The sequence below is a fragment of the Canis aureus genome, chromosome 33, assembly GCF_053574225.1.
Source record: "Canis aureus isolate CA01 chromosome 33, VMU_Caureus_v.1.0, whole genome shotgun sequence".
In the NCBI taxonomy this organism is placed as follows: Eukaryota; Metazoa; Chordata; class Mammalia; order Carnivora; family Canidae; genus Canis; species Canis aureus.
The window spans coordinates 22,018,832-22,032,988 of record NC_135643.1 but is presented as its reverse complement, the minus strand read 5'-3'; the positions used below and the strand labels follow the sequence as shown (position 1 = coordinate 22,032,988).

General features: G+C 40.1%; 1 long non-coding RNA gene across 1 annotated transcript in view; it reads right to left on the bottom strand.

The window, feature by feature from the left end:
• The window catches only part of LOC144303738 (uncharacterized), a 63,010-nt gene that overhangs the window by 44,562 nt on the left and 4,291 nt on the right, over nucleotides 1-14,157 (bottom strand). Inside the window, exon 4 of the long non-coding RNA XR_013370711.1 lies at nucleotides 12,850-12,960. This is a non-coding gene — a long non-coding RNA (uncharacterized LOC144303738). The remainder of the gene's footprint in view (nucleotides 1-12,849; nucleotides 12,961-14,157) is intronic.

The window sequence follows — 14,157 nt, the reverse complement described above, 5'->3', positions numbered from 1 at the left end:
TAGGAGATAATATATTCCAACCTCCTCGTTTTATGAATGAGGACGCTGAGTCCAGAGAAGTGCAGTGACCTGCCAAAGGTCTTACTACTCGGTTAGTAGCAGAGATAGAAATAGACTCTGCTCCCAAGGTGCTCAAGTCCCGGGCTCCTTCCACTCACAGCGTTTCGAGGAGCTCTTCCCTGTGCTGGGATTTCTGAACACACACAAGTGTGCCCTCTACTCCAGGCCGCTGCTGCAGTGCGGAGGGAAGCCGAGACTGTGCATGACATGTACACATATATACATGATGTGTGCAGGACATACCTACTTTTGAAAGAAACCAGGTCCCTCTTCTCTTCCTAAATTGAGCCCTATAGAATTGGGTTGATTCTGCTAACCAGCCGAAGGGCAGTCACCGTCATGATCCTCCCCAGTTTGGTAGGCACTGTTCCAAGTGCTAAAAAGGCCACGTCCTTGACTTTACACTCCAATTTAACTTGGTTGTTTGATCAGTTTCTATTAAAAACATGCCAGGATGCATATTAGCTTTCAATCACCAGGAAATTATTGGGCTGCTCCTATGTGCCAAGGATTGTAACATACTAAATCAGTGACCTTCAACCAAGGGCGATTTGCCCTTCGGAGAATGTTTGGCAAAGACTAAAAGCGTATTTACTTGTCGCAACTTGGAATGTGCTATTGGCATTAAATAGGTAGAGGCCAGGATTGCTCTAGAAGCCGTTCAGTGCACAGGACAACCCCTGGCCCAAAAGGTCAATAGTGCTAAGACAGAGAAAATCAGAGACTAAACATAGACCATTATTATTATTGTCTTTTCTGGAGACTATATACTTTTGTAAGGGCGACTCAACTAACATTTATGAAGTTACAAAGCATAAATAAATACTAAACTCAGTGCTCTAAGGATTCAGAAACAGAAGACCGAAGTTCAAGCCCCACCTTGCCACTTCTTTCTTCTGTGATCTTTGGACAATCATTTAAGCATTTGGGGCCTCAGATTTATTATCTTGAAAACAAGGCTATTGATGACTAACCTACATATTTTATTGGGCTGTTATATCAAAAGAGATAGTGTTTTTGAAAAAACTTTGAGAACTATAAAGTATGAAATAGATATAAAGCAATAGTAGTACAATAATTCTTTACCACACTCTTTTACCAAATTCAGATAGACATGTTGTAGAAGTGTCCACCCTGACCTCGGCGAACAACATCATCATCTACTGGTAATCCAAGTCAGGAATACCACATCCTCCTTGATCCTTTTCTTTCTTTCTTTTTTTTTTTTCCCCTTGATCCTTTTCTTTTCTCATTCCCCAATCAGTCAGTGAGTCCTGGGGAATCTAGTTTTTTTTTCCTTTGTTGGGGGGCAGGAGGGTAAGTGCAAGAATAGAAATCCAAATGAATACTCCATCCAGGCACTCGCTGATGAAGTTAACGTCGAATCACAGACAAATGGTTCAGCACTGTTTGGTTATGCTCTGTTGCCCTCTTCCTTTTCTTCCATCTTGCCCTCCTAGCCCTTGAAATTTCTTCCCTTATTCTTCTGGGAGACTCAGTAACAAGGCTATCATTTCTTATACATTGCCTTTTTGGGTGTGAGCAGACTTAAGACCAGGTGGATAGTTGAGTTCAGGGTGAGAATCAGGACGTAAGTGAAGGTGTGGGAGAGCATCATTTGAGGTCTAGTGAAGGAACTCAGATCTTCGGAATGTTTGAGGATCTCTGGGACATCTTTTTGGAAGGCACGAGCTAACTGACCGAACTGAGAACACCTACCATATATGTAAAGGGTACCACAATGTGCTACTTTGTGTAGAGTTTTTTGTACTATGCACACTCAGTATATGAACTCCTATGTATGTAAAAGATTTACTGTAGTTTAATTATTCACTCTCTAAAAAATGTTTTATCTGTGAAATTATTCCTAATAATGTAATAAAGACTCTCCCAGTGTGATTAAAATATATTTTTAATTGAAGTAAAAATAACAGTTTTATATTAGTTCAGGTGTACAACATAGTGATTCAACAATTCTATACATTAATCAATGCTCACTATAAGTGTAGTCACCCTCGGTCACCACACAACGTTAATACAATATTATTGACTATATTCTCTATGTTGTACTTTTGATCTCCATGACTAATTTAGTTTATAATTGGAAGCTTGTACCTCTTAATCCTCTTTATCCATTTCACCCATCCCCTACCCATCTCCCTCTGGCAACCACCAGTTTAAAAAAAAATTAGAATAGATTTTGATTCACAAACAAATGCTTTAAAGGCACATCTCTTCTGACATGTCAAGTGATGTATATGGGGTAGAAAGAAAAGGACAAATGGACAATGTCTGCATTGATGGAAGAATTATATAGGCACAATTAGAAAACAGAAGGAAAACAACTTCTTTCAAGAATTGATTGGTACAACAGAGCGCTCAGTCAGTTAAGAATCTGCCTCGTGATCCCAGGGTCCTGGGATTGAGTCCTGCGTCACTGGACTCCCTGCTCAGTGGGGAGTCTGCTTTTCCCTCTTCTTCTACCCCTCTCCCCGCACTCGTGCTCTCTCTCTTTCTCTATCTCTCTCGCTCACTCGCTCTCAAATAAATAAATAAAATCTTAAAACAAACAAACAAAACAATAAAAAATGTATTGGTGCAGATCAGTTCATAGAACCATTTTCACTTTTTAAATCCATCATTTCTTGACTGCTTATAGCATATAAATCTTGTACTATAGTTTCATGTGGGTATAAAGAAACTCAGTGAAATGATTTATTTTTATTTTCTTTCTCTTGCTGTTTTGAGCTCTATGGTAGTATCTGAGACCTCGGCATACAGAAGGTCTGAAATGAAATATGCTTCACAAATTTCCGACATGGAATATCCATAATTATGATTCAGTTAAATAATACTAGTAGCTGGCTGTTAACAACAACAAAAAAAAAACTACGTTTTTTTTTCTTCTGTGATACTCAGAAGGATTGTGTTTTTCCCATGACGCATAGATATTCGCAGGATCATGCACATTCTGAGTTGACCCTATCCATAAAGCAAAGGAGAACAGTCTTGCTTGGCTGGAGTAGTTGGTTCCAGCATCATGCACACCATCACATGGAGCCAGCCTAGAAGCTTCGTTCTGACTCTATACACTAAGTTGCCTTTCTCTTCCCAGACCATCCACCTCTTTGACTTTAGCTTGCTCCATGTCTGAACACACAAAAGTCTCCTGGTGGCCTGGATGATCAAGAAGCAGAGAGATGTAAATGAACTAGTTTAGAGCCCACTTTACAAATTGCAAAGAGATCTGAGTTCACTGGTATACTCTAACCCCCCCATGACATGAACTAGATTGTTCTTGGTGATTTTGATGTCATTTCCAAGGCCTGCATATTTCCCATTTGCCAGGTTCCTCTTGGATGATAACATGGAGGGGTTTGCACTGGTACCGTTAATGTCAGAGAGATGTCTGCTGAGTTCTTATGGAGTTTTACTCTGTAAAATCACATACCAGAATGAAGCTTGTTCCTTTAACAATTCCAGTAGATTTCCTAGGAAAAACCTCTTCCTAGCCCAGAAAAAGCCCATCCTCTATTTTTTTCTTTCATGGAGCTCCATCTAATGGCAATTTCCTGCTTTTCAACAGGGAGGGAAATGCCTGGTCTCCAGGTAAAGGCAAAACTCCCCCAGCTGTGGAGCTGAGTCTGGTGCTTTTTCAGTAAGGGTAGTAAGCCTTGATGTTTATCGTTTGCTGCATCAGGATTTTACCGATTGGATTGATTTCAGTTCTGGGCATTGAGAAAGTCAAGGAAAGAGAAAGCGTATGCTTTCACTTAATCATGTCACAAAGCAAGATACCCCCGCTGCACAGCTCTGAGCAACATCTGGCCAGGGCTGGAGCCACTCAGCTGTTCTAAATGCCAAGTCAGATGAGAAAATCACAGGCTTGAGACTGAAGACTGCAGGAGGCCTCTCTTGTGGCTTCTTACTGCATCACTCCATGGCGCTGAGGCAAGGTAGAGGCATGCAGAAAATGCACACTGCAATGGGCATGCATTTTGAGATGCAAACCGCAGGAACAAAGATACAATGCCTCATCAGTCCTTATGCTGCTCTTGAGTACAGAGACCCACAGTAACTGCTCCCAGGGTGTCATTCAGTAGCTGCTGGAGGCACGCTCTGCTGAGTCACTGGCCTTGGCAAGACAAGCTGGCGGGGACCTGGTAGGCAGGTGATAGAGGGAGAAAAAAAAAAAAAAAAACTGCTCTGTAAACCAAGCAGCAAGGCCTTTTCCTGAGACTCACTTTTTATTTTAGTCCATTCACTTCTTTTCTATGTTTGTTATATTTTAGCTACTCCGACAGAGCTATAAGTATAGTTATTTACAAATGTCTTGAGTAATTGCAAATACGTTTCCAGGGTGCAGGAGGCTCTTTCTTCCCATCTACTTTCCTTTCTCTACAAACAAATGGGTGTTATGTGCACGTGTGTGCATGCATGCATACACACACACACACACACACACAGTTGCAGGAAGGGGGCACTGTATTTGTGATGGCGACTTGGAAAAATTAAAAACTTCAACAGCAGCAATGGGATTATAAAGAAAAAATGAGAAGGACCCCATCCTAGGCTCCCAGCCCCATGTCCGTGACCAAAGGCATCTGACATGCCTGGAACCTCCTTGTCCTCTGCTGGGACTCAGGTGGGTTCCTCCAAGAACTCTGACAGCTCCCACCTTGGGTCTTTGCACCAACTTGCCCAATTGGAAAGATTTTCTATTCTATGTGTGAGCCAGTAAATATTTCCGGTGAAAGGCTGTGAAAGGTGGGAATGACACATCCGGAAGCAGCTGTTTGAGGCCCAGAACACCCAGCAGGCCAGCTGGAGGTCCCTCACTATCTCTTTGTTATTGAGATGAGGTTGCTCCCTATAGAGAGGATGCTGGCTCCTCAAAGGCATTGCATTGCAAGTGTCTTACTATATTTACCCGCCAGTGGGAGTGACTTTGCTTTTCCAGTCAGAGGTGAGTGATTATTACAAAGGATGATCTAAGGACCAAAGTGACCTCAAAAGAGAGGCAGGAAATGCAATAATATATCTCTATTTCAATTCATTTAGCATCGCCCCCTCTCCCCCCAAACCAGACACTGACTCCTCTGCTGGTTGTTTTGGCTTCCAGCCATAATTTGCTTGCTAATAAGGAAATTCTTGCCCTGGACTGCCTTCTTTTCAAGGGTGTACAGTGGCAGTGTCGGTAAGGAAATCTGGATTTAGAAGAAGAGAAAATGCCTTTGAGTTCTCCTATAAAGATCCTGTTCCTTCCCCTGGAAGGGCCAGATTGTGGCCCAGAGGAGGGTCATAGCACTGTGGGAACTGATCCTTTACTTGTAAGTTTACTTCTTTACCTGTCCACAGAACACAAACGCCAACTGGATTCATTAGCGTGATGCTGCCTTACAACAAACACCCACACTGTATCTCGGGCCTAATGGTAATAATATGGGTCCATAATCCACTTCCTTCCCTAAAACAGAGGAAGGTGTATTTCCTCAATTCTTCTCATTCATCCACCCACTGAGAAGATTTCAGATTAGTCTAGAAATAAAAGGCTCAGGATATGAGACGTCAACTTTTAAGCCCTATCATTCCTCTGGCAGTTAAGTGTCACACTTCAACAGTACTTGGGTTTGCCTTGCTGTATTGTCAGAAATTTATTCAGCTGCAAGAAACAGAGAAATGTCCCCTAAATAACTTAAAATTATAAGGCTGATTTCCTGAAAACCTTCAGCTTATATTTTATTGTCTGCAATGTATTGCTTCGCTGCACCCAATTATGACAGTCTAGGAAGCTTGAGATTTTTAGCCAGGAACATTGTTACCCTGATTAAAATTACTAAGGAAGTAGAGAGGGACAGGAATTTGATTTTGGGGAGGAAAGAGTATTGATTGTTATAATCCCAGCATCTACCACTGTGCCTGGGAAATAGTAAATTATACGTACTTGTTGAATGAGGCCCTAAAATATTAAGATAAAGCATGGTCAAATCTTAAAATGCTAAGCCCCTTACAGGTGTCACTAATATAGTGATTAAGAAAATACCTGTGAGAAAATTTCATGGTAATAGAGATAAGTGTACAAAGCAAATATTTATTTGATTCTTTTTGATTCTTAATGTTCTTGATGAAATAGAAAAAGAAGGTCCTTAACATGCTCTAGCCATCTTTATACCATTATAGCTCTCAGAGGTGCAAAGATCTTGGCGTCAGCTCTTTCTGCAATAGTTTTTTTAATGAATTTCTAGGTCAATGGCCTTAATAAACATCACATTACAGTTGTGGGACTGTTTTGGTAACTTTATAGAAAATTATTCCAAAGATGGAATATCATGTATAAACATTGTCTTGGGATGGTCTTTATTTTTTAGCACCTTGATCATGAGTGAGTTTTCATAAAACAGAGGTATCCAGTGGTGTCTTTGATTTCAATAGAGCCTTAAATCGATTCAACAAGGATTAATGGAGCATTGACTATACTCCAGGGATTATATGGGGGGAGAACACAGGCCCTGAGAATACACAGAAGAATCATGTACTATTTCTCTCCTCAAAGAGTATATAATCCAGGGTTGAGAGACATTTCTGATATGGTGAGTGCTATTCTAGATGGGATACATGATGCTGTAGGACACTTAGGAAGGGCAAGATTAGATCCATCCATCTGGAGAAAATTCTACAAGGTTGTTAGAGGGATCTGAGTTGGGCCTTGATTGAGGGCTTTAGCAAGTAGAAGGATGTGGTTGAAAATCCTATCCTTTTGTATTTGATTTATATTAAAATAATTATAGTGGCACAAGGCAAGAAAAAAATTAAGCAAGCATGAAAGAAGTCATCACTTAGGAAGGTAGAAGCTTGAAGCTGAATTAAAATCATACCTTTGGAGAATGTTATGAAACCTGTTTGACTTATAGTCATTAAGCAGTTCACAGTCACTGTCCTTGGAAATGGGATTTTGTAGACTGATCAAACTTTGCAAAGACTAAAGAAATAATGTCTCTTTTCTCCTGACCATCCTTTTCATTTGATGGAAAGGAAAGATGGGAGTTCAGAGTAACTGGCAAGCTTCCCATGACTGTAAAATTGCTGTCTGGAAACTGCTATTTGGCTCTTTGGTAAACAATATATCCCCCAAACTAAAGATCAGGTCATAGCACCATTTAATGATCTCAAAATATTTGAAAAGATACTTAAAAATTAAATCAAAGGTGTAGCTGTTTTCTATAGTGATGCAAAATGCATACAGATGTTTATAGAATTCAAATTTGGAAAGTTGGAAAAGAGGTAAAAAGCATTGTGACAAAAGTCTTCAGATTGAAATTCAGTCCCTGTTAGGACGGAACAGCTGCTTCTCTGACAGCCTGAGAAGCAATCCATGCCCCTCAACCTCCACTCTGTCCTTCCCCACCACTGCCTTCAGGGGGACAGAAGACAATTGAGCTCAGACGTCACATGGAGGTTGATGTTACCGGAAACCCAAATATCCAAACTGCAGTCAATCAAAGCATGTAATATGGTTGCAGATGATTAACTAAATTGATGGGGTGCTTGGCACTCTGTGTACCCTAGATATTTTCTTCCTTGTTAGATACTCCATGCTGCTGGGTTTTTAGAAACCTCTGTTAGCTTGGATTCCTCAGGTTGTGGTTTTTGTTTTTTGTTTTGGGTTTTTTTTTTTTTTTTTTCAAAGCTCTTTTGTGTGTCCCACATGGGAGCATTGGAAATTACTATGTTATTCTCTTGAGATATGCCTAGTGTTTTTACAGCATATTTGCTGTAGTGTTACTTTGTGTTACTTGTAGTTGCCATTCAGCATGGCAAGATTACCTATTTTATTTTATTACTTATCTTTCCTCTTGCACTGTTCCTGTCTTTTTGGAGAAAATGTATACCCAAACCACACTGATAGTTGGTTCTTCAGTGAGAGTAGCTCATGCTCTCCTCCAGGAATGTAGGACATGGGGCAATTTTAGTCTCTCTCAAAGCCAATCAGGCATCTGCAGATAACTTGTGCCTGTTAGCAAACAATTAAGAGAAAAAAGAACTTCACAGTATAATGGCTTGAAGTTGTAGCCTTGACCTTTTAACTCCTTTCAGCAATCGCTGAAATATCCTGCCCTCCAATAACTGGGTACTTTTATCAAAAGCTAAGTTATCACAGTCATGGCAGACTCAAGACAACAGCCTCCCCTGGTGCTCTGTAGCAGTTTCCTGGGTGAAGGTCCCCACTGTGTGGTCATTAAGGCACTAGAGCTCAGTAGCACCTGAAGATTCACAAGGATACCCAGAGGCCAGGATGTAGTCCCAAGAATTGAGAGTGACAGAGGGGGAAGAGGGAACCCTTCTTGACAGCAGCTGTTTGTTCTCAGAACCCTCTTCCTGCTTTTCTGGGTATGAGGACAGTCTATTTCAGTATGGAGTATGTAAACAGCTCTCTGAAACCCCTCTTGTCTTATTTGTTGAGATTAGAAACATAGTATTTTTGAAAAAATAGGAATCTTCTTCCCAACAGGTAATTTTTAAGTTTTATATAGCTGAGAGATACTGTGATTTCAGTCAACATCTTTAGAAACCCACTAATTCTGAGACATAGAAATATTTGCTTGCTGTGGAGACCTTCTGGATGAAAACATTTTGCATATTTTCTCGCTATGTATGAGCAGCATCAGGTATAGATTAAATCAACCAATAATTGACCGGCTAGCAGACTATAGAATGTTGCTACTCTATCTCAAGTTGTTTATTTAAATTAGGATGTCATCTTTAGAGATGTAGTCAATCACTAGGACTGCCATAACTAAGTACCAGGGGGCTTGAACAAGAGGAATTTGCCCATGATTCTAGAGGCTAGAAATCCGGGATCAAGGTGTTGGCAGGGTTGGTTTCTTTGAGGCCTCCTTCTTTGGCTTGTAGATGGCTGCCTCCCTCCTGTGTCTTCACCTTGTCTTGCCTCTCTACTTGTTATGTCCTAATCTCCACTTCTTGTAAGGACACCAGTCATACTGGTCTAGGCCCCACCCACCCTTATTCCCTCATTTTAACTCCACTGCCTCTCTTCAAATACAGTCTCATTCTCAGGTATAGGGTGGTGGTGGTCAGGACTTCAACATATGAATTGGTTGAGGGGGGCACAACTCAGGCCCTGATCAGTGGTATTAGCAAGAAAAATATATTTGCAAAATGTATAGATTTATTGAAGCATATTACACACCAGGCAATGGGATAGCTGTTTTACATATGTAATTTTATACACTTCTTATAATGATCCTAAAAGCTAGATGAGTAGAATCTCTATTTTGCAAATGAGAAAATGTGGGCTCTGAAGTAAAGTGACTTTCCCAAAGCTATAGTGAACAAATTGTTGAGACCAAGTCTCCAGAAAGTGCACACGTACCATTCTGCTCCTCTGCGATGTATGCAAGGTCACAGAGCTGGCCGGCAGCAAAGGCAGGCCTCCTAATTCCCAATGCAGCTTTCTATTGCACTCATGTGCAAATGATCCGAGAGTAATGGAGTTTTCACTACCTCGCTTGTTAAAAATGAGGCTATCATTTTGCCTTGTGTTAGGCTGTTTTATATTTCGAGGGATAGAGAGCGATGAACATGATGAGATGTTAAAAACCACCAATGCCTTGCTTATTAACTCAGTTAATTAGGACTACTGAAAGGATATTAATAGGTACTGCCACTGACCATCCCGGTTTGCCTGGAACTGAGGGCATTTCCAGCATATGGGATTTTTCTGTTAAACTTCAGATAATCCTAATTTTAAAAGCAGAAACAGTCTTTTGTTTTTATTTTTTAAGACTGTATTTATTTATTTATTTATTTGAGAGAGAGAAAGAGTGCTGGAACAGTGTGGAGGAGTAGAGGGAGAGGGAGGTGGTAAAGCATCTCAAGCAGACTCCTGGCTGAGCACTGAGCATGATGGGGGGCTCAATCTCATGATCCCAAGATCATGACCTGAGCCGAAACCAAGAGTCATTTGCTTAACCGACTGAGCCACCCAGGTGCCCCAAACAGAAACAGTTTTAAAGCAGAAAATATTGGAAACAATTTCAACAACTGCAGAGGCAGGCCCTCTGGAGAATGGGACTACAGACACAACAGCTAGACTCCTTAAGGACTGAACATACAAATGGACAATGGCTAGACCATATATAAAACTAGACCTTTGGCTGGCAACCTACAGTCCTTTTCCCAGGAAGCCAACCCCTTGTCTGCAATGAACAACCAATTATGTCTCACTTGAAGGAAGCCAGATTGCCATTTCTGGTGGCAACCCAGGAAGCTAAACAATAATTTCTGTAACAATCAGCCCAAAATGTCCAGGGCTTAATTAATAATCAATGTCTGCCCTAATTTTTGTTCCTGCTCCCAACTTAGGGTAAATCAGAGAAAGCCAAATATGCACCCCTAACCAATCACACAGAATGTCCTACTTCTAGTTAGCCCACCAGTAGTTCCCCTTGCCAAAGGCCTCAATGAGGGCACACCAGAAGCCTTCTCTTTCATCTACTATAAAGTTTCCCCCACTCCTCTGCCTGCTTTGAGTCCCTGTCAAAGGCTGCAAGTGACATGGCAGTCTCCCTTGCTATAGCAAACTCAGAACAAATAGCTTTTGCTTGCTGTCATTTGATTGGCCTTTATTTTCACATTCCATCAACAAGACACATCATTCATCCTCTACTCTAGCGTTCCACCATTTTGGACAGCACTCTGCCTTTACTGTTCTCACCTGCTATGATACCATTGAAAACTGTCTGTGCCTTTGTGGTCTCAGGCTTCTGTTTACTGCCTTATTTCTGGGCCTTCAGGTTTTCCTTTCCATCAGCTGCATCTATCTTTTAGTTGAACTCCCTGAGAGAAAGTGTCAGAATGCAGCATGCATTGGGTGCTAAAGGAACATCCTTAGTATGCATTGTTATGACTCCAGCCAACTCATAAGCTGCTGGCCAGACTATAAATGACTGCCTTTGGCTCAATGGCTGGTCCTTGGCCACAGAGCAGCTTTGCTCATGGTAACACCATCATGTGGTACAAAGCATGGCAACTCATGTATAATAAGGCCATTTCATTCAAATAGAGTTTGTGATTATGGCTTCACAACGAGTATACATTAACAAAACTGACTAAGGGTTATGTCTGAAAATGACATTTGGTCCTTACTGAAAAGATATGTTTGAACATGTGAAGCACACACAGCAAGGCACCCTACATATTCTTCTTTACTTTTCTTCTTTCCAAGAGCTCTTTTTCACTTTATAATTGGAAGAAAGAGAAGCTTTGAGTACGTGCTCAATTTGATTTGGCAGATTTTTATCCCTGCCATGTTACTACTGGGCTTTACTGAACAGAAAGTCTTGCAAATTAGATTCCAAGTGAACAGTGTGGGATTCTCCACCTTAATGAGTCATCCCTTGCATGTGAAACCTTTCAATAAATGATGTATCAACTGTTATTCATTACTAGTTCTATAAAACTACTTTCTTCTTAAAAGAATTAGACCCAAAGAATGGCCACTTTTGAATCTTTTTCATAAAGTTTTTCAAAAATTTTTAGTTAATTTTGAATTATTTGTACTCATTTATTTATCATTGGGTTTTTCATATTTACAGAGCACCTTCTATCTTTCAGGTTTATTATTTACCTGCTAGAGTGTGATTTCCAAAGCAAAATTATTGTGTCTAAGTCCTCAGTTACTTTCCTGTGTATATGCCAATAGATAAATGCTCAGAGAAACATAATTTCAATATCAAGAGATCACCAGGCTCAAAGAGAAAGTCACTAGGCCTTGAAAACAGTTGCTTTAGGATCTGATCTTCATTATCTATGGAGATAAGAACTGCTAATTTGCAGCATTTGGACTCATCCAGATTACTATAAAGATGAGCTCTAGAAGCAAAGAAAAGTCACTAGGTTTTGTCTTCATTTCACAGAATGTCCCATACAAGACACCCAGTTCTCTTAAATTTGGGCTCTACATACTAAACAAATCACTGGACATGTTTTCAGATGGTTTTTCTAACCAGAAATGCAACTTGTCAACCAGAAGACCTAAGTGTCTTGCCAGTAGTGTTTTTCACAGTAAGATGGTAACTGACAATCTCTCTACAAATTCATATTTCTTGGATGCAATTTGCTTGTTCCAAGTGCTGCTCAAACTTAAAGGAGAGGAATTTTACCAGCCTAGAGGTCCTCTGTGACCAAGACTCCCCAGGGTGGGATAGACACCCCCTTCATGTCTTTCTGTGGTGCCCAATACACATGCTGGGGCATATAGTAAATATGAATGACAATTATCAGCAACCCATTTCTGAAAGGAAGTGGTATTGTGAGGTTTTTTAAGACTGCCCCACATAAAGCAGGTCTAGGAACAATGAATGGGCTGAGGCGATCTGCTCTGAGAATCAAGTTGGGTCAAGTCAGCCAGAAGCATAGGGCAGGGAAAGAGCATGGTTGTGTTGGAGAGGTGTTGTGGGGGCGTAGGAAGTAAGAAAAGGGGTGGAGAATGACCGGGGGTTGGGAAAACGGAGTTTCATTCTCAAAAGTCAAAACCCAGGGATTGGCTTAGAAAACAAGCTCAGAAAAAAGGGCTGAGAAAGAGGCTCTAGTAGGTCTGGGCAGTTAAGAAGAGCTTACTGTTCCTACTCTGTACAAAACGTTGTCCTGTTCCAAGATTTCTATTATAAATTCATTATCCACATTTAACATCTTCACTGAGTCTTGTCGTGGGGTTAGGAAGCAGATATTATTGTGGACTGCTGCTGTGTTCACAAAGCAATCACTTACATAAATTCCCTTTATCACTGCTGAGTGATGGTGGAAGTATCCACTGATAACCTCTGAGAGCGTCAACTTCCTACCAGCTGCTGAGTCACCATATCAAGCATATTAATACATCTGCAAGAGAAAATTTCAGTTTTACACAGGATATAAATGCAACAGATATGGTTTCCCTCAAGGGAAAATAAGAGTTAGTAACTGACAAATATAAAATATCAATTACCCCTAAGATTAATATTGGAAAAAGCCCATAGTCTCTATTTTAAAAGTGGCTTCCTTGCTCACAAAACACATGAATATGACCTCCATAGGGTAATGACAGGTTGGATCTCCAACACACATTATTGGCATACTTTAGACATTATACTTCATTAAGTGTACAGGGCTTTAATTCACCCATAAGCATACCCTATAGTTCTAAGACTTATTTTCTACTGGAAAATTTATTACTATGGTTTCTTATGTGTTTGCAATTGTTTTAAACAAAGCACATTCTGTATTGCTACATTATCTTCTTTTAAAAGATTAGAGCATCTATATCCTGGATGAGTCAACATAGCCAGTTGGCCAGTCAGAAATGATTCTGTGCCCATCAGAGTCAGTTGTGACAAATATTCATATCAAAGGGCAGCCATAAACGTGTGTGCAATACCATATTAATCAAAGGCAATGCATGCCATGCAAATGGTTAGGGGATGCCTTCTAATGACAAATTCTACAAATGGCCCTATTATTTCTGCTTCAATAAATAATAGCTTCTTGGCAATGCAATCTGAATAATCCTTTAGTTCTGCTGGAAATATGAATGCCCACCTTGGTTTAACATTTGATTTTTGATCCCAAGAAACATTATGGTGTGACTCAAAATGATTGCAACTGAAGATAAAGGCATGTGATCTGTTGAGACTCAGACATGATATAGTCTGAATTTTCTCTTCTGCTCTTTTTCAAATTAAATTACTTTCACTCTGCAGTTTTAAAAAGCATATTTTGTGAGGAAGAAATGCACTTCAATATATGCTATCGGGACAAATATTTTCCATGTTATAAAATAATCGTAATAATAAACATAAAAAGAGAAAGAGGAGGAAAGAAAAAGAAGAAAGAAACTGGACCCTTAACCACATGCTATAGATAAAAATCAATCCCAAGGAAAGATTTAAATGAGGAAGACAAAACTATAAAATTTTTAGGAGAACATGTGTCAGACTGTCTTTACAAAATTGGAATAGGGAGGGATTTATTAGACAATGAAATCCAAACAGTGAAGAAAAATATTGGTAAATTCAATTACATTAAATGGAAGAACTTTCC